The 19,860-nt window shown below is 44.6% G+C and overlaps 1 protein-coding gene across 9 annotated transcripts in view; it reads right to left on the reverse strand.

The window, feature by feature from the left end:
* The window catches only part of Chd9 (chromodomain helicase DNA binding protein 9), a 233,905-nt gene that overhangs the window by 150,832 nt on the left and 63,213 nt on the right, over window positions 1–19,860 (reverse strand). For 4 of the 9 annotated variants that reach the window (XM_076571719.1, XM_076571720.1, XM_076571714.1 and 1 more), the window contains exons 1-2: window positions 7,627–7,750; window positions 1,471–1,603 (exon numbers count right to left, since the gene is read on the reverse strand). The exons of 2 other annotated variants lie outside the window; for them this stretch is intronic. The gene's annotated coding sequence lies outside the window, so the exon portion shown is untranslated. Of the gene's footprint in view, window positions 1–1,470; window positions 1,604–7,626; window positions 7,751–19,860 lie in introns of those variants that run through there. 3 more of the 9 variants (XM_076571715.1, XM_076571717.1, XM_076571722.1) reach the window with 3 other exon arrangements.

Here is a 19,860-nt window from a genome sequence, read left to right on the forward strand (position 1 = left end):
GTGGTGAGTGCCTTTACCCACTATGTTCTCAAAACTTCATATCCAGTATAATCTTTTCTATTTTTTTTTTAAATTTTATGTGTTTGACCTATATGTATGTCTGTGTGAGGGTGTAGGATCCCCTGAAACTGGAGTTACACAGTTGTGAGCTGCAATGTGGAGGCTGAGAATTGAACCTGGGTCCTCTAGAAGAGCAGTCAGTGCTATTAACCACTCAGCTATCTCTCCAGCCATCAGTATAATTACATAATTTGAAATTTATAAGAATTTTCAGCTAAACAGTGGTAGCACACACCTTTAATCCCAGCATTTGAGAGGCAAAAGCAGGTGGATCTCTGGATTCTAAGCCAGCCTGGTCTTCAGAGTGAGTTCCAGGACAGTCAGGGCTACACAGAGAAACCCTGTCTCAGAAAACCAAAAGAGGGCTAGAAAGATGGTCCAGCGGTTAAGAACACTAACTAGCCAGGCAGTGGTGGCACACGCCTTTAATCCCAGCACTTGGGAGGCAGAGGCAGGTGGATCTTTGTGAGTTCGAGGCCAGCCTGGTCTACAGATCAAGATCCAGGAAAGGCGCAAAGCTACACAGAGAAAACCTGTCTCCGGGGGAAAAAAATTGTTTTATGGTTGGGGATTTAGCTCAGTGGTGGAGTGCTTGCCTAGTAAGTGCAATGCCCTGGGTTCGGTCCTCAGCTCTGCAAAAAATAAAAAAAATAAAAAGGGCATTAACTACTCTTCCACAGGACTCGGGTTCAATTCCCAGCACCCACATGGCAGCTCACAACTGTCTGTAACTCCAGTTCCAGGGGACCTGACACCCTCACACAGACATACACACAAGCAAAACACCCATATACATAAAATAAAAAAATTTTAAAAAGAAAAGAAAAACCAAAAGAAAAAGAATTTTCAAAAATTAAAGTATATTACTGTTAAGAGATCCCCTTTGTTATGATTTTTTAAAAAGCTTTTAAGTTTTATTTAACTTTGTGTATATGTGTCTGCATATGTGTATAGACAGGTGCCCATGGAGCTCAGAAGTGGGCATAGGCTCCTTTGGCACTGGAGCTGCAGGCATCTGTGAGCTGCCTGATATAAGTTCTGGGATCCAAACTCTGATAGAGTACTAAGTGCTCTCAACTGCTAAGCCATGTCCCCAGCCCCTAGTTATCAGTTCTAAATATAAATATGAAACTTGCTGCTTCTTTTTATGAACATATACTCTCTGAAAAAGCCAGGTGCGGTAGTGCAAGCCTGTAGCTTCCACATTCAAGAACCTAAAACAGCAAGACTGCAGTGAGGTCAAGGTGAGTCTGGGCAGTCCGGTCGGTCTACACCAGGAGTTTCAGACCAGTCAGGTAAGACTCTTCAAACAAACAAAACAAAATTTAAAAACAAGCAACAGAGAAAAATACATTATGAATATATCTTACTACAGTCTCACATACATTAAACCTGTCCCGAGGCACCTACCATCCACATAAAGGCAGACTCAACCTTCTGAAGCACTGGTCTGGGGATGATGTTCAAAACTTGATTTCTGGCCAGACCCTTTCTTCCACTCATCATCTTCATTTCAGCAAATCACACACCATCCATCTTGTTCCTTAAGCCAGAAATCATCAATGAAAGAATTGTTGACACCTTTCCTAACTTTCAATCCATCAAGAAGCTGTCAACTGCTTCCACCCCATTCTATCTCCAAGTACATCAGCTGTTCAGGTTCTCTCAAATGTATATATCAGTAAAGGATATCTATAAAACATTCAGAAGGTGTGGAACATATAATCTTTTACTTTCCTTTACAGTTTTATCTTTACAGCTGCTACCCTAGTACCAGCTCCCTAGACAACTACAGTATCCTTACCTAGACAACTTTAGTTGCTCTACCTAGACAACTACAGTCGCCTTACCTAGATAACTACAGTCGCCTTACCTAGACAGTTACAGTCGCCTTACCTAGACAACTACAGTCGCCTTACTTAGACAGTTACAGTCGCCTTACCTAGACACAGTTACAGTCGCCTTACCTAGATAACTACAGTCGCCTTACCTAGACAGTTATAGTCGCCTTACTTAGACAGTTACAGTTGCCTTACCTAGACACAGTTACAGTCGCCTTACCTAGACAGTTACAGTCGCCTTACCTAGACAGTTACAGTCGCCTTACCTAGACAATTACAGTCGCCTTACCTAGACACAGTTACAGTCGCCTTACCTAGACAGTTACAGTCACCTTACCTAGACAGTTACAGTCGCCTTACCTAGACAGGTACAGTCGCCTAACCTAAACAACTGGAGTTCTATAGTGTCACTGCTGTCACTCTTAACAAAGCTCCAATCCATCTTCACAGTGGCTTTCTGAGACAAGGTCTCATGTATGTAGCCCAGGCTGTCTCAAACTTACTATGGAGTCAAGACTGGCCTTGAATTCTTCATCTTCCTGCCCCCACCTCTGAGGTTCTGGGATTACAGGGATATGCTACCACACCTGGCTCCAAAACACTATTTTCTTTTAAAAAATAAATGTTCTTTCCTCATAGTCTTCAAATATATTTTTCTTTCTCACAGAAAATTCCCTTCTTTTATCCATCTGATTTTTTTGTGTGTGTTGGGGAGGGTGTTTTTTTCAAGACAGGGTTTCTCTGTGTAGCCTTGGCTATGCTGGAACTTGTTCTATAGACCAGGCTGGAACTGCCTGGTAACTCCTTATTCTTTAATGTCTTAACTTAAATGCCAGACTTAAACACAGACTCTAAAATCCCTTACAGCTGTGTCTCACAACAATGTACTTTTTCTTCATTGTATTCATCAAAAATTATCATTTTAAAATTATTACTTGTTCTGTGTTCACAACTGAACTGTAAATTTCATGAAGGCAAGAATCATTTTGCATATTATCACTTAATGTGCTATATGTAATAAAGTAAATTAAGGGAGTACAATAAATCTACTTAGGTCGGGTGGTGGTGGCACAAGCCGTTAATCCCAGCACTCGGGAGGCAGAGGCAGGCGGATCTCTGTGAGTTCAAGGCCAGCCTGGGCTACCAAGTGAGTTCCAGGAAAGGTGCAAAGCTACACAGAGAAACCTTGCCACAAAAAAAACAAAAAAATCAAAACAACAACAACAAAAAATCTACTTAGAGTAAATGGACACAGATCCACTGGCATCTAAAGAATGAATTACAGCTAAAAGTGACTGCTTTTCCCTTTCTCCCAGTGCCATTTGGTCCGCTTTCCACTTGTTTCTAAAAGGGAGGAACAGAAATGTTCCTGAAAACTCAAAGGTAATGCAAAGCAAAGAGGTCATGGGCAGTATGTCAAATGAGTGAGACAAATGTGAAATGGGAAGGCGAAATCTCGATGGTCACAATAACAAGAAATGATTTCACATACAGATCCAAACCTGAGGATTCAAGAGTGGTAAAGTTCCAAGAGGTGGAAAGCTATAGCACAAACCCTCAAAACAGAAGTAAACAGAGGTATCAAGTTCTCAAAAACATTTATAAGGCTGCTTAATGGGCAACTCTCAATGGCAAAGTAAATGTAAAAATGCTACTCATATAAGAAATCTATGTCCCATGTCGAGACTACAATTACAAAGCTTTAAAAGGTTAAAAGTAAAATCTTTCTGTGAAATGTTCATAAATTCCTTCTCCAATTTTTGGCTTTTAAACCTTTGCAAACACTTATCAACATACTTTTCACTCTGAGCGACTGCATCAGTCGTCTATACCTATACCCTTTACTTACTACACCATTATCTGATAAAATCCCCCACTAGATCAGTTACTTCATCCACTTGTTTTTCATTTTTTAAAAATGTCTTCGGGCTGGGGAGATGGCTCAGCAGTTAACAGCACTTGCTACTCTTCCAGAGGACCTGAATTCAGTTCCCAGCACCCACAGGGCAGCTCATAGTCCCAGGGGATATAACTCCGTCTCCTGGCTTCCTATGGTACCATGTCCATACAGTGCACCAACATACATACATGCAGGCAAAATCCTCATATACAAAATTTTTTTTAAAAAATCTTCTAAAAGGGCTGGAGAAATGTCTCTGCAGTTAGATCACTTGCTTCCCCTACAGAGAAGCTGGATTCAGTTCCCAGACCCACATAGTGGTTCACAATAATCCATAACCCCAGTTCTAAAGGATCCAATGCTTTCTGACCTCCACAGGCACCAACCAGGCCTATGGTACACATCTATACATGTAGGCAAAACACTTGTACACATAAAACAAAACTTATAAATTAAACATACACACAATGGGCATGATTTCACATGCCTTTAATCCCAGCACTTGGGAGGCAGAGGGAGGAGCTCTTAACATAAAATGAGTGAGTGTGTGTGTGTGTGTGTGTGTGTGTGTGTGTGTGTGTGTTTCAGATGATGGATCTCATGAGATACTTATAATCCTAAAAATCTAAAGCTGGAGAAAATGGCTTTTTCTTTGCTTTTGATACAGGGTTTCACCATGTAGTCCTAACTGACCTGGAACTCCTATGTAGACCAAGCTAGCCTCAACTCAGATCCACCTGCCTCTGCTTCCCAAGTGCTGGGATTAGAGGTGTGCACCACCACTTATGGCATCCAAGAAACTAGATCAAACAGAAATATAAGGCTGGGGCTGGAGATATGGCTCAGTGGTTAAGAACACTGGCTGTTCTTTGAGGTCCTGAGTTCAATTCTCAGCACCCACAGGGCAGCTTACAACTGTAGTTTCATGAATTCCAATGCTCCCTTCTGGTGTGCAGATGTACACACAGACCGAAGTACCTATATACAAAATAAATCTTTGTCATTAAGACACAGTCTTGACTCATTCTCTCTACCAAGTACTCCAAGAAGGGGGTTTTAATGTTACACCAGCACCCTGTTATTTTCTAATGGTATTTCTGTACCATTAAAACATCATCGGAAGCCGGGCAGTGGTGGCGCACGCTTTTAATCCCAGCACCCGGGAGGCAGAGGCAGGTGGATCTCTGTGAGTTTGAGGCCAGCCTGGTCTCCAAAGCGAGTTCCAGGAAAGGCGCAAAGCTACACAGAGAAACCCTGTCTCTCGGGGAAAAAACAAAAACAAAAACATCATCGGGGCTTGAGAGATGGCACAGAGGGGCTAGAGAGATGGCTCAGGGGTTAGGAGCACTGGCTGCTATTCCAGAGGACCCAGGTTCAATTCCCAGCATCCACATGGCAGCTCACAGCTGTCTGCAACTCCAGTTCCTGGAGATCTGACACCCTCACACCAATGCACATAAAATAAAGTTAAATTATTTTTTAAAAAAACATCATCAGTCAATCACAAGCTAGTATGTGTAAGTGGGGTTTGTTTTTGTCTTTTTACTACAATATCCATTTCCCTGGATATTTATGAGACAAGGATGATAAAGTTACTCTATCCAACTTTGAATGACTAGTTTGTTCCCCAGTGCATTTCATGTCCCTATTATGTAGTCTGTAGTTCAGAAACTGTAAGGACTGACACATGCCAGTTTTACTTAATATGAATACTTTGTTGTATTTAATGTGACTTTTTGTCTTGTTTGTTTTCGGTTTTTTTTTTTTTTTTTTTTTTTTTGAGACAAGGTTTCTCTGTACAACCCTGGCAGTCCTGGAATTCACTCTGTAGACCAGGCTAGCCTTGAACTCAAGAGATCTGCCTGCCTCTGCCTCCCAAGTACTGGGATTAAAGGCATGTGCCACCAAGTTTGTTTTTGAGACAGGATCTTACTATGTAGCCCTAGTTAGGTTGGAACCTACTTCATTTGCAGGGATCCTCCTGCCTCTGCTTTCCAGTACTAGGATTACAGTCCTATGCCACCACTCTCAAACCAGTGAATTATTAAAGCCAGTAAGAAAAAGAAAAGTTCTGTACACTGTAACTACCTAGTGTGAATTGTGAAAGGCACATTAGACAGAAGTCTTCCTGAACATATAACACAGGTTAACTTGCTCAGAGCAACAGATAAATTTCATGTAACATTTATCCAACATCCAGCATAAGGCTCTGTGGTGCCTGCTGTTAGCAAAAAGGGTCATCTGAATTCAAGTTTTGTAAATTCAAGAGAAACTCTATGATCATTCTTTATGCTGAAAACATCTTCCCCACCCCCAAAATGTGAAATCCTAAGTTTGTATTCTGTGTATGCATGTGTTTGTAGACCTAGTGGTTTTTTCAAAATGACTGTATAATTATACAGTTTAGGTAGAGTAACATTACATAAAATAAGCCCTATTTTCTGTTCAAATCTTACATCGAAGAACTAGAGAACCGAAAGTCAGAAAAAGCCGCAACAAAACTGGGAAAATAAATTTCGATAGTAATTCTTAAGATTTAAAAATTTTTATTTGTGTGTGTGTGCATGAACGTGCGTGCGCAGGTGCCCACAAAAGTCAGCTTGGGGCTTGAGTTACATGTCTGTGAGCTGCTTGATGTAGGTGCTGGGATCTGAACTCTGGTACTGACAGACCAGTACACACTCTTCACCACTGAGCCCTCTCTCCAACCTTGTGTGGTGGTGGTTTTCATTAATAAACTTTATTGCATAGGGCAAGTTCAAGAAAATGGATAAAAGTCACAGTGTCAGGACCAAGCTCCCAGGAATGTAACAGTACAGCACTGCTAATACCTCGACTGTGTCACAACTTTAATTCGTGGCTACTTTGTCCTGAAAAGTTTTCGCTTTCCCCTTTTAACAGGCAAAACAAAACCAAAAAAGGAACAAGCAAATCACTCTGTGAGCTGGCAGCTGTGACAGGCCAGGAAGGCACACAGGCTTTCCGGGTCTGTGCTTGGCTTCGGGATGGATGTCCGTGAGGAGAGCCTTGGAACCACCCAGCACGTCCCACACCCTGACAGACACCAAGAAAGCAGCAGCACCGGCTGCCTGGCGGGGACCCACTGCAGCCGCCGAGAGGCCCTAGATGTGGCCCCTGGGCGTGGGGAAGGCGGTGTCGGGAACCCAGAGGCACGGCTTGGGGGAGTGCAGGGGGCCGCGCCGTGCTCCGGGGCACCCCACTGTTCGCGCGCGGAGCCCTGTCACGAGTCACTGAGGCGAGACAGCCAGTGGGGGGGGGGGGGACGGGGACACGGCTGCGGGACGAGGGAAGCCCGAGCCTAGGCGGGGACCGGTCCCGGGGAAGGCCATGAGCAGCGCCCGCCCAGCGCCCGGCCCAACCGGGGTTCACCTCCGGCCCACGCAACAGGCGCGGCGCCGGGTCCCGACCCCGGGTCCCCGATCAGGGGCGAGGGCAGCGCCGCAGCCATGACAGGCGGGCGGGCCCCGGTGCGCCCCGCCGCACGTGCGGGCAGCGCCCCCTCCCCGGCGCCCAGCCCCGGGGCCGGCCGCCCCTCAGCGTGGGGAGCCCGGGCTCCGGGCGGGAGGGCGGCGGGCGCACGTACTCACCGCCGCAGCTAAGGCTCCCCGCCGCCCCCCGCCGCGCCCCGCTAGACTGACACCCGCGCGGCCAGCCGGGCGGGGGGCGGCCTCCGGCGACCACCGGGGTAACAGACCCTCCCCCGCCCGTCTCCACCAGTTGAGCGGTGTTCCCTGTCCCGGGGCGCCCCGGGTGTCCTCCCCACGCCGGAGGCGGAGGGCGGCAGCGGCGAGCGGCGGCACTTACCGGCTGCGCGGCCAGGCCCCCCTGTCAGCGCCCGGCCGGGAGCGAAGGAGGGAGGCGAGCAGGGGCGCCGCCCCCCCCGCCCCCCCCGCGCGCCACGCACCCGCCTGATTGGCCCGGTTCACTCCCCCAGCGCGACCCCACCAGCCCCTGCGAGCGGCACTCCCGCAGCAACCGGCGCCTCATTTGCATATCTGTGCCCGCGCCGCTGATTGGCCCGGGCGCGCAGGGGCGGCCGTGACCGGCGCAGCTCGGGTCGTCGCTCGGGCCAGCTAGGGCGACCCAGAAGGGAGGGATGATACCCACGCAGCTCCGCTCCGCTCCGCTCCGCCTGGCCCGACCCCGGACTAAGGGCGGCGGGAGGCGGGGTGGCTGCTCGGCTCCAGGGCGGCCCCCGCGCGGTTCCTCCACGCCGCCCCGGGCGGCCTCGGGGCGGGGAAGGGCTGTGGCCGGGCGCCCTCTGGCCGGAGCGTGGGGCAGTGCAGAGCCGGCTCTCCCCCGCCGCCACGTCAGGCCCCGCCACGTCAGGCCCCGCGGGCACGCCCCGGCTGCCGGCGGCCCGCGGGGTCGGCGCCGAGGTCACTCACACCGGCTCGGGAAGCCCTTGTGAGCCGCGTGGGCTCCGACCCACCACGTCCTCGGTGCGCGCCAGGCCCCCCCCCTCTCCCCCCACCCCCGGGACACGCGTGTGCTATAAAATCGGGAACCCTGTGAAGGCCGCCGCCACCGATGATGCAGCGATGAAAGCCAGGTGTGGAGCACCTGCCGCGAAAAGGGCACGGGGACCGAGTCCCAATCCACAGCGACAGCGTGCCTCCAGTGAGAGGGCTGCCCCGGGTTCAGGACTCACGTTGCAGAAAGGGGAAGGAAAACGAAAGGGGGGTTGCATCAATAAATGATAGGCGTGCCGCTCTGGTTGAGGAATTGAGCATGCACTTGAAAACCACTGTCTTCGGAAGGCGCTGGGACACAGGAGTTCCTTCTGTCACTAATTAACTGAGTGACCTACATTGTCTCAATATGTCTCAGGGCCTTGGTTTTCTCTTCTGTAAAACGAAGAGGCTAGACATGTCTTCTAAAAGCCCTCCAGCTCTAAAATTCTATCAGTCTCTACCTTCAGAACCAGAGCTGACCTTATAACCTAATTAATTTTTTTTCAGTCCATATTTAGGTTTAAGACAGATAAAATAACTGAATGTTTGGACTTAGGCAAACCTATCTGTTTGTTTAAAACTGCTTGCTGTTTTCAAATACAGTGTGGGTCGGACTTAACAGGCACCCAAAATCTCCTGAACGTGAGGCTCCACAGGAAACAGTGTTCCTGGTTTGTGCCTGGTTTGTTCCTGGTTTGTGCTGCGGTATACATGGTGAATTTTTTAATTAAAATTTTTTATACATTTATTTATGGGAGAGGGGGCATCTGATGGCCAGAGGACAACTTGGCAGGAGTTGGTGCTGTCCTTCCACCACGTGGATTCTGGTGGCCAAACTAGGGTCATCAGACTTGGCAGCAAGCACTCTTGCCAGCTGAGTCATCCCTGAAGCCAAGTTTTTAAGGGCTTTCCACATGCTAATCAGCCCTCTACAGGGTGCTACATCTTCTGCCTAAGTCATCTCATTCTTTAGATGAGGGAATACTCAGGATTGCCTGAGTAGATCCTCCCCAACTGAGATACTGACAGCTGGGAGGAAAAGGTGCCAGAAAGAAAGGTTACAATTTCAGATGTGCTTCCCTTAAAGGATACTTTATAACAACAAGAATCATACTGAAGGAAAATACCATGGGCAGTCAGACTCTCAGAACTTTGACCTCCCTACACTGCTTATTTGTACAGTGTTCTATTTTGCAAACATAATTTGAGTCGAATTTAAGGCCAGTACCATTTGTCTGGCATTGCAGAAATTATTCCATATAGATTTTGGAATACTTTAAAGAACTTTCCACCCCATCTCCGATGGAAAACTCATGGTCTCTTGAACACAGCTTTCTGGAAATTATGTATAGTGATTACAGAGCATCAACAATTATCAACATTGCTGTACTCCATTACAATCTGTGAGTGCCCTCAAGTATGTGTAGAATTTATCCCTATAATAAAAGCCTCCACAATACTGTTTATTTTAACCTATTTTTTATGTCTCAATCACTGCTAATTTATCAATGCTTTAACCAAATAACTTATTTCTTTTTTAATTTTTTTTTAACTTTTTTGGTGTTTTTATAACACTCAAAATTAAAGTTCAAATTATAAAAATTTTCAAAATTCATTACACATATTTATTGTATGAGTGCATGGGCTTGCCACAGCATGTGTGTAGCAATAACAGGACAGTTCAAGGGAGTCAGTTCTCTCCTACCATATGGGTTCTGGGGATCAAAATCATCCCATTGGACTTTCCAGATATCGTGTTTACCTAACTGAACCATCTCGCTAGCCCTAAACTATCAAGATTTCAGGAATTTGTTTATTTGGGGTATGGCTCATCTTCCCCACAACTTTTCCAACGTATTCTCACGATGCTAATTTTGGCTATACAGTTACTGGTTTTCACTGTGTTGCTGTTGTTGTGTTTTGTTGAGACAGGGTTTTACTATGTAGCCTAGGCTAGCCTCGAATTTGTGGTCTTCCCCATCTTTATCTCCCAATTGCTGAGATCACAAGTGAGGCCATTTATCTATTAAATCCTAGTGGTACTCTCAGTGATATTTCTTGATACATGGACTCACAAAAAGTTATAGCAGAGGATGATTCTGAAGCAACGTGGTCCATGTTAACACTCTGTAATTGAAGTCAGCAAGGAGCCATATCATGAACAGCATCAAAGCCTAGTAACACTACCGGCTGCTGGTGGTGGCGCAGGCCTTTAATCCCTTAATACACAGGAGGCAGAAGCAGGTGGATCTCTATGAGTTTGAGGCCAGCCTGGTCTACAGAGAGAGTTCCAGGACAGCAAGGACTACACAGAGAAACCCTGTCTCAGAAAAACAAACAAACAAAAGAAAAAAACAAACCTACTAACAGTAGCTGACTGTTCTTATCAGGTCATGGGATGTCCAAAGCCAAGTGGTGGCCACAATGGACCTGGGCAGGGACCCCTTCCCACACCAATGAAAAAACAGATCCATTCCTACACAGTGTATCTCGAAGCAAGGCCACAATGATCCAGATCACTAGAAAGCCGGCCGAGTGACATAGCTACTTCCGCTCCCTGAATGAAGCATCTGACAGCAGACGACAATTACTGAAATGTAGCCATACGCAGGCACTGTGCTGCTGATAGCTGTTATTTCATTCTACCTTGACTTTTTTTTAGACAATCTTTACAGCTGCTCAGTGAGGAAAGAATTTTCCCCCATTTGATACACAAAACAGATTCAGAATTTTGCCCTAGTTACAGTTACTGACTGGCAGAAATATTTAAACGCAGAACTATCTGGTCTCAACGCCTGTAATTCTTAACCATTATACTGTATCCAGCCTTCAGCTTGAGCTTCCAATTCCATGTTTATAAAAACTTTCATTTTGAAGGGGTAAGTAAGTAACTTGACACCTTAGAAGGGAGAATTCCCTGCAAAGACATTTCAATTTAGGTCACCAAAAGAAGATCCCACAAAGCAAATTGGTAAACTATTTCTGCACATTTGAAAAATGGTAATTCTCCAGACGCACCTCCATACCTGAGTACTGGTTTCTTGTAATTGACACCACAGGTGTAAGTGACAAAACAAACAAACAAACAAATAAATAACTGATTTTATTAGTACCTCCTTTCAGTCCCTGTTTGGGAGTAAACTGATACACTCAAGCGTGAAACTACAAAACTCAGGATTAGAACTTATTTCTGTAAACCCTGAATAGTGATGTCCATATATTCCCAATGCCCCAACGTCAGAGTACCAAGACAGGTCCCATTCTGCCATGGTATGGAAGAATGAGAGTCACACAGACCTTGCATTGTAGAGTAAAATTGATTGGGAGACTTGCTTACAGAAGCAAGACAGCTGGATCCCCACAATTTTTTTTCTTTTTTTCTTTTTTCTTTTCTTTCTTTTTCTTTTCTTTTCTTTTCTTTTTTTTTTTTTGGCTTTAAATTCACTATGTAACTGAGAATGACTGAATTCCTGGCCCTCCTGCCTCTGTTTCCTAAGTACTAGGATTGCAGGTATGAGCCACTGTACCCATCCCTCACAATGTTCTATACGTGACTTCATCTTGGCTAGAATGCACCTGGTTTATCTTAATACAATATCCCTGGAATCAGAGCTGCTGGTGGAAGTTCCATGTCTGACTCCTAATGGCCTTACCTATTGCAGTTTGCTGGGACACCGTGCAGGAAAACTGGACTAGAAGCAACTGTGTCTCATGACAGGTAAGCTGAATCCATATACACTGGGACAGTCGGAGAATCCATATTCCCAATTACAAAACTTTCTTTAAAGCCATACTAATTAAGAGCACAGTGTGGTAGTAAGGGAAGGACAAAACACAAAGATCAATAACAGAACAAGAAGTCCAGAAATAAACTCTTCCATGTATGGTTCACAGAAGGAGGAGGCATTTCAACCAGAAAGCACAGTCCTTTAAACAAACAGATACTTGGGCCCACTCATTCTAGAGAATAAAGTTGACCCCACCTCAAACTACACAAAGAAACCAAAGAGATCATACTACACAGAAGCAATACGATTTTAACTAGGAAGAAGCACACAAGAGTGAGGAGAAAGGTCTTAGGGACCTTGGATTAGGCAATGGCTTCTCACACACATCATACAAAACAAACTAACAAAAGAGAATCCAATTTTGTTGTACTTGGAAAACTGAGCCCCAAACTCAAGAGCAGATAAACTGAACTTTATCAAAATAGGAAAACTTTTGTGTTTCCAAAGAAACCAATAAGAAAGTGAAAAGAGGACCCAAGAAATGGCTCAGCAGGTAAGGCACTTTGGGCAAACTTGACAACCTGAATCTGATCCTGGAACTCATGATAGAAAGACAGCACTAACTCCCTCTGACCTCTGACCTCCCCATCCCAATAAATAAAAATAATTTCTAAAACATTTCCTTAAAAAAAGAAAAAAAAAAGCCAGGCGGTGGTGGCACACGCCTTTAATCCCAGCACTCGGGAGGCAGAGCCAGGCGGATCTTTATGGTCTACAGAGTGAGATCAAAGACAGGCACCAAGGCTACAGAGAGAAACCCTGTCTCAAAAAACCCCCCCCAAAAAAAAAAAAAAAAAAGGAAAGAAAGAAAAAAAAGTGAAAGGAGGACTGGAAATATAGTTCCACTGGTAGAGTTCTTGCCCATCATGTACAAAGCCCAAGGGGCCAGCCTGGACAATATGAGATCCTGTCTGAAGAGAGCAAGGTGAGGGCAAGCTGGAGAAGTAGCTCAGAGGTTGAGAGCACTGACTGCTCTTCCACAGCACCTACACAGCAGTTCACAGCTGTCTCTAACTCTAGTTCCAGGGGATCTGATTATCTTTTCTTTGGGTACCAGGTACACCCATACACATAAAATTAAAAAAAGAAATAATAATAATAAATGTAAAGAATCAGGCAGTGGTGGCACATACCTTTAATCCCAGCATTTAGGAGGCAGAGGCTGGCCAATCTCTGTGAGTTTGAGGCCAGCCTGGTCTACAGAACTAGCTCCAGAACAGCCAGGGCTGTTTCACTGAGACACCCTGTCTTGGGAAACAAACCAACCAAAAAGAACAAGCTTGGTGGCTCACGAAAGCAATCCCAGTACAAAGGAGCCTAAGACAGAAAGACTGCTGCAAATCTAAGACCAACCTAGACTACATAGATAAGGAGTTCCAGGCTAGCCTGAGCTACAGAGTAAGCCTCTGGAGGTAGAGAAAGAGGTAGAGACTGGGAGAGGAAGAGAAGGAAAGAGAAGAAATACAGATAAGAGAAAACCATATACTTAATATATAGTATAGTATCCAGGATAAAGAAAGGGCTCTTACAAACCAACAATAAATTTCTGAGAGTGCACACCTGAAATTCCAATACTTGGGAGGCCAGAGGCAGGAGGATCTCAGTGAGATGACGCCAGCCTCATCTATATAGCAAGTTCCAGGACAGCCAGGACTAAACAGAGAGACCCTGTAACAAATATCCCCACTAAGAACATAAAATAAAATTTGACACTATAATTTTAAAAAGAGGAAAAGGAAACCATGTAGGACTGTGAGATGGTCATTGTTAGAGAAAAGGATTTGGTTTTGGTTTTTGCACCTATGAGAACTGAGGCCAAGCCCATGTACATGCTAGGCAAGTACTGTCCCACTTAGCTACATCCCCAGCCCAGGCATGTTTTATTATTAGCAAATATGGATGCATTTTGGAAGTTCTTCCTAAAACCCTCGTAGTGGAATGGAATTTAGCTAGTGATTCCATGGAAAAATGGTGACCGAGCTATCAAGACCAAAAAAAAAGTCAGGAAGGATCTCCAGGTCTTTCTGTAAACATAGTGAGTTTGGGGCCACACTGAATACATGAGACAGTCTCAAAACAAACAAGAAACTCAATTTGAAAGTGGCCAAAGCAACTAGATACACATTTCTCCAAAAGTACATACAAATAGCCAATATGCACATGGAAATATGCTCAACACATTAGCTGTTAGAAAAATGCAAATCCAAACCACTTTCCATCCATTAGGATGGATATAATCATAAAGGGAAAAGAGCAAGAAGAGCTGGAGAAACTAGGAGGCCTCACATTGCTGCTAGAAATGTAAAACGATACAGCTATTCAACAAAACATCTTTCCAACGCCAAACACAGTTACCACATGACACAGCAACACAGAAGGAATTAAAATTATCCTCACAAAAACTTGTTCGCAAATGTTCACAGCAGACTTATTCTCATAATCTCAAAGTAGAACTAATCCAACTGTCCATTACCTGGTGAATGGACAAACAGTGGTAGAATTAAGTACTGATAGATGGTCTAAGGATGAGCTTTGGAAATACGATGCTCACTGATAGCAGCTTGTAACCCCAGCCCTCAGGAGGCTGGGGCAGGAAGACTGCAGTTAGTTTGGGGCTAGACTAGATTACAGAGAGAAATCCTGTCTCAGAAAAACTAACAATGGGCTGGAGAGATGGCTCCACAGTTGAGAGCACTTGTGACTCTTCCAAGGACCAAGGTTCAATTCTCAGTACTCACGAAGTGGCTCACAACCATTCACAACTCCAGTTCCAGGGGATCTGACACTCTCTTCTGAGCTCCACAGGTACCAAAAGCACCCATACACATAAAATAATTTTTTAAAAAAAATTGTTCTTTTACAGATCAATAATATGTACTCATTAATGCTAAAAGTATGCTTCTTTAATATTTTATACATTGTATATAAGTTCCTAACTTGAATATATTACTCCATTATACTGTAGGAAACAACATTGTGTCTATCTCGCTGTTACACTAAAGGTGGCTTGAGCAACTCACATACTCTGCTCCAGAGAAAGAACAGGAAAAGGGGTCTGGTTGATTCATCAGTGAGTAGATGTTCATTTCCCAGTAGCTCCCTGGGAGTTGTGGAATTGCCTTGACTCAGGGAAGAACATGGGGCTTTTCTTAGATAGGAGTGAAGGCTATCCCCACAAAGCTCTTTATGTTTCTTTTCCAGGCTCTCTTTGAAGCTAGCAGACGGCAGACAAATGTTTTTAGCTGTGGATGAAGCACACTGCCCAGCATTTCCGGGCATGCTTAGTTAGCACTGCTTTCCAATCTAGTGTTGGCAGAGAAGGACAGCAGCCAATGGGCTCCTCCAGCCAGGAAGATGCTTTTCGGGTTCTTACTCCTAGACCCATTTGATTGAGGCAGATCTTAGAATGCTCAGGCTTTATCTAGTTTATCCCCTTCTCCTATCCAGGAAGATACTTCAAAGCCCGTCCTGCTTGACAGTTCAAATCTCATGCTGTGAGCTTTTATATAAAGCTGCTTGTGCCAGCCTTAGATCTTCAGGAAAAAGAAGTTTGGATGCTATCCCTGAGTATCTGATTCCGTCTATGCATTTGCATCTCCTACTGGGGCCATATACACTCTCCTGTATGATATGTCCCATTGAGGAAAGCTGGGTCTGTGTCTAGCTTGGGAGGAATTCAGAATCATTAAAATCTGGCTGAAATTTGAAAAATGAATGCATCCAGCACACCTGTTGGTAAGTCAAACATGGGAATATTCATTGCCAGGAATATAACAATGAACATGACAGACACCATCCTCTGACCTCATAGCAAATTATTTTACGAGCAGGCAAATATCAGCTCATGAACTCCTGATAATTAATTTTGGTAACAGTCATCACTTACAGGTACTGTGGTTGTTGTACTCTAAAAGCATGTGTGACCCCTACCACTCAGCCTTAAAACTGATGGAGCTGGGTGTGGTGACACACGCTTTTAAGCCCAGCACTTGGGAAACTGAGGCAGCAGGACCTCTGTGAGTTTGAGGCCAATTTGGCTTACATAAAAAGTTCTGGGCAGGCCAGCTAGAGCTACATAATGAGATATTGTCTAAAACAAACAAACAAAACAAAAGTCTGATGGAAACTATAATATTGTATTTTTCTTTTTTTAATATAATATATTTATTTTTACTTTATGGGCATTGGTGTTTTGCCTGCATGTACATCTGTATGAAGGTGTAAGATCTTGGAGTAACAGACAGTTGTGACCTGCCATGTGAGTGCTGAGAAGTGAACCCAGGTTCTGGAAGAGCTCTTAACCACTCAGCCATCTCTCCAGCCCAATAATGTATTTTTCTAATCAGTTGCCTAGTACTTGTCTAGAATGTACAAGGCCTTGGCTTAGATTCTCTTGGGTGCGAAAAACAAAAAAACAAATCCTTTCCTCTAACAATGACCACATCATAGTCCTGCAAGCTTTCCTTTCCCTCTTTTGTCAGATTACAGGGTCAATATTTTTTGGTTGGGGTTAAGAAAGAGTTTCTCTATTTAGTCCTGGCTGTCCAGAAACTTGCTACGTAGACTGAGCTGGCCTCTAACTCACAGAGATCCTCCTGCCTCTGCCTCCCAGGCACTGGGATTAAAGGCGTGCACCACCATGCCTGGCCTCAATCTTTTTCTTGCCTTATAATTACTAATTTTTCTTTTATTCTTGTATATTTACAAAGTTAATAAGAAATATAACTTAAAAATTATATTCATTTTCCCTCCAACTTTATTTAGATATAGGCAGTATGTAAAAAATGCACACAGTTCATGGCTATTACCCTGGGGATTAGAATGTACATGTATCCTCATGTCACCATCACAACCCGGGTAATGTGGCTACCATATAATTATCACTTTTGAACTTCGGGGACCTGGGTGCCTACTGTAATCCTGGCATTCAGGGGGATTTTTTTGTGACTTTGAGGCCAGTGTAGCCTACAGGCTGTCTCTCAAAAACAGAAAAAGAAAGAAAGGAAAGAAGGAAGGAAAGACAGGAAGGACAAGAAGAAAAGAAAAGTTCTTTGGGGGGCTGGAGAGATGGCTCAGTGGTTCAGAGCACAGGCTGCTCTTCCAGAGGACTCAGGTTCAATTCCCAGCACCCACATGGTGGTTCACAACTGCCAATGACTCCAGTCCCACTGGATCCAATGCTCTCTTCTGTCTCTGTGGGCACCAGGCACACAAGCAGGCAAGACATACATAAAGTAAAATTTAAACTTTTTAAGAAAACAAGAAAAAGCCCTACTGGTGTTCTTTCAGGATTTTTCTAGAATGGGGCAAATTAAAAGGGGCTACGTTGGCTAAGACATAGTAGGAAATGGTGATGCACAGTTGTAACCTCAGCACTTAGGAGGTAGAGGTGAGAGGACCAGCAGTTCAAAGTCAGCCTTAATAACATAGCAAGTTAAGGGCCAGCCTGAGCTACATCGACATGAGACCCTATGCTTGAGAACCTGGTGGTAGTATCCATCACCACTACTACCACCACCACCACTTTCACCAGAGAGATGGAGACAGAGAAAGACAGAGAGGGAGTTAACCAGAGGGGCTGGCGATGTAGCTCGGATAGTAGAGCTTTTGCCTAGCATTCATGAAGCCCTGGGTTAGGTTCCCCAGCATTAATAAACTGGGCATGATGACATATGCCTACTATAAACCTAACACTTGGAAATCTGGGGCAGGTTCATAAATCCAAGGTAATCCTTGCCTACATAAGGAGTTTGGACCAGCCTAAGATACAGGAGAACACACACACACACACACACACACACACACACACACACAGAGAGAGAGAGAGAGAGAGAGAGAGAGAGAGAGAGAGAGAGAGAGAGAGAGAGAGAGAGAGAGAGAGAGAATATATGTATCAGAGAACCAAATGTAAATGTCTAGGTCCAGTTTGCCTCATTGACAATCTGGATTCTACTTTATTCTCCCCGCCCCCTTCTTCAGTGCTGACAATTGAATCCAGGGTCTTGTATCTGCTCTACCACTGAGCTACACTCCCCAAACTTGATAGCATGTACTCCATATTCCTGCACACTAACAGCCTATTTTCAAACAATGGTTGGCAAGAGGATAAAAGACTAAGGGATTAGACAAAATCCTCGGACTATCAAATGTATAATGCATCTTTTCCTTTAGTCTAATGTCAAAACTTTTGTCATCGGCAGCAATTTGAGGCTAGTAAAGTGACAGAGTCATTGTGTGATGCACATCACCCTGGTTCCTGAGGGATGTTTCTCTGTGTGGTTCCTTTGCAGAGTGTGTATTATTTGGCAAGGACATACTGAGTCATTTGTGTAAATGATAAGAAAGGTCGGGCTGCCACTTCTCACTACCTGCTAATCCCTTTCTAGATAACTGAGAGCAGCGTGAGTCTTTTCTCTCCTTAAGTACACAGCCTTCCTTGTCTGGGCCTCTTCATCTATTTACAGAAGCTTTAGATGCCCCTCCTCCACCCCCAGGTCTTGAGAGGAACTTGGTACCTCCTGTTAGCCTTCCTTTGCCCCGGTTCCCTTTTTGCCACTTACCCCATCCTGATTACCTATTTACTATTTGTCTCCATCTACTAGAAAGAAAATAGCTTGAGGCATAAACAGTTTCAATATTCCCAGTAGCCAGCTGCTCCATAAATGTGTATTTTACACAGAATGAGTCGTTCCTTAAGGTACATCGAATATTCTAGCAGAGACAACTGTTGCTGCCACGGGGCTGGTGAGATACCTGGGTGGTGCAGCACTTGCTAACATGCTTGATGCTCTGGGCTCAGAAATGGGAAAAACAAAACACCTGCCCTTTAACAAGCTTTGGACACTGGACACCGCTATCAACAGTTTTCAACTCCAGGGGCTAGAGAGGTGGCTCACTGGTTAAGAACATTTGGTTGCTCTGGGGAAGGACCCAGGTTTGGTAGTCAGCACCCCACATGGTGTCTCACAGCCATTTGTAACTACAGTCCCGCAGAATCCAATGCCCTCTTTTGACCTCTGCTGGTATCAGGCACAAATGTGGTACACAGACATTTGTGAAAGCAAAACACTAACAGAAATATCAAATAATTTTTTCTTTTCTTTTCCTTTTTAAGACAGGGTTTCTCTGTGCACCTCTGGCTGTCCTAGAACTCACTGTGTAGACTACACAGAGATTCACCTTCCTCTGCCTCCTAAGTACTGGGATTAAAGGCATGTGCCACCAAGTCCTACAAAATAAAAAAATTTAAGAAGTTCTCAAACCTTATTTTATGAGTCAAACATGCTGTCTCCAATCTATAACCTCAGCATGTATGAGGCAGGAGGATCACAAGTTTGAGATCAGACTCAGCTAACATAATAAGTTCAAAGCCAGTTTGGGCTGTGTAATGAGACCAAAAACAAAATAAATAAATAAATAAAATTTAAAAATTTAAAAGCCTTGCTGTGTGCTACGGTTTGAGTATGTCCCTCAAAGTTTCACAGGGTAGAAATATAATCTTCAATTCCATATGCTGATGGCATTAGGAGAGAGGGCCTTTAAAACTAGGATTAGATGGGGTCATTGGGGGTAAGGGCCTCCATGATGGTGTTGATGGCTTTATAAGACAGATGCGGACCAATTTATTTGCTCGATCTCACCATGTGATGTCTACTGCCACATCATGATGTTGTAAGAGGACCTTCACTAGACAAGAAAGCAGCCCCAAGTGCTATGCCTTTGGCCTCCAGAACCACGAGCCACATAACTTCCTAATCTACCCAGGATCAGATATTTGGTCATAGCAACAGAAAAGG

This window comes from Peromyscus maniculatus, chromosome 5 (genome assembly GCF_049852395.1).
Source record: "Peromyscus maniculatus bairdii isolate BWxNUB_F1_BW_parent chromosome 5, HU_Pman_BW_mat_3.1, whole genome shotgun sequence".
NCBI classification, from domain to species: Eukaryota; Metazoa; Chordata; class Mammalia; order Rodentia; family Cricetidae; genus Peromyscus; species Peromyscus maniculatus.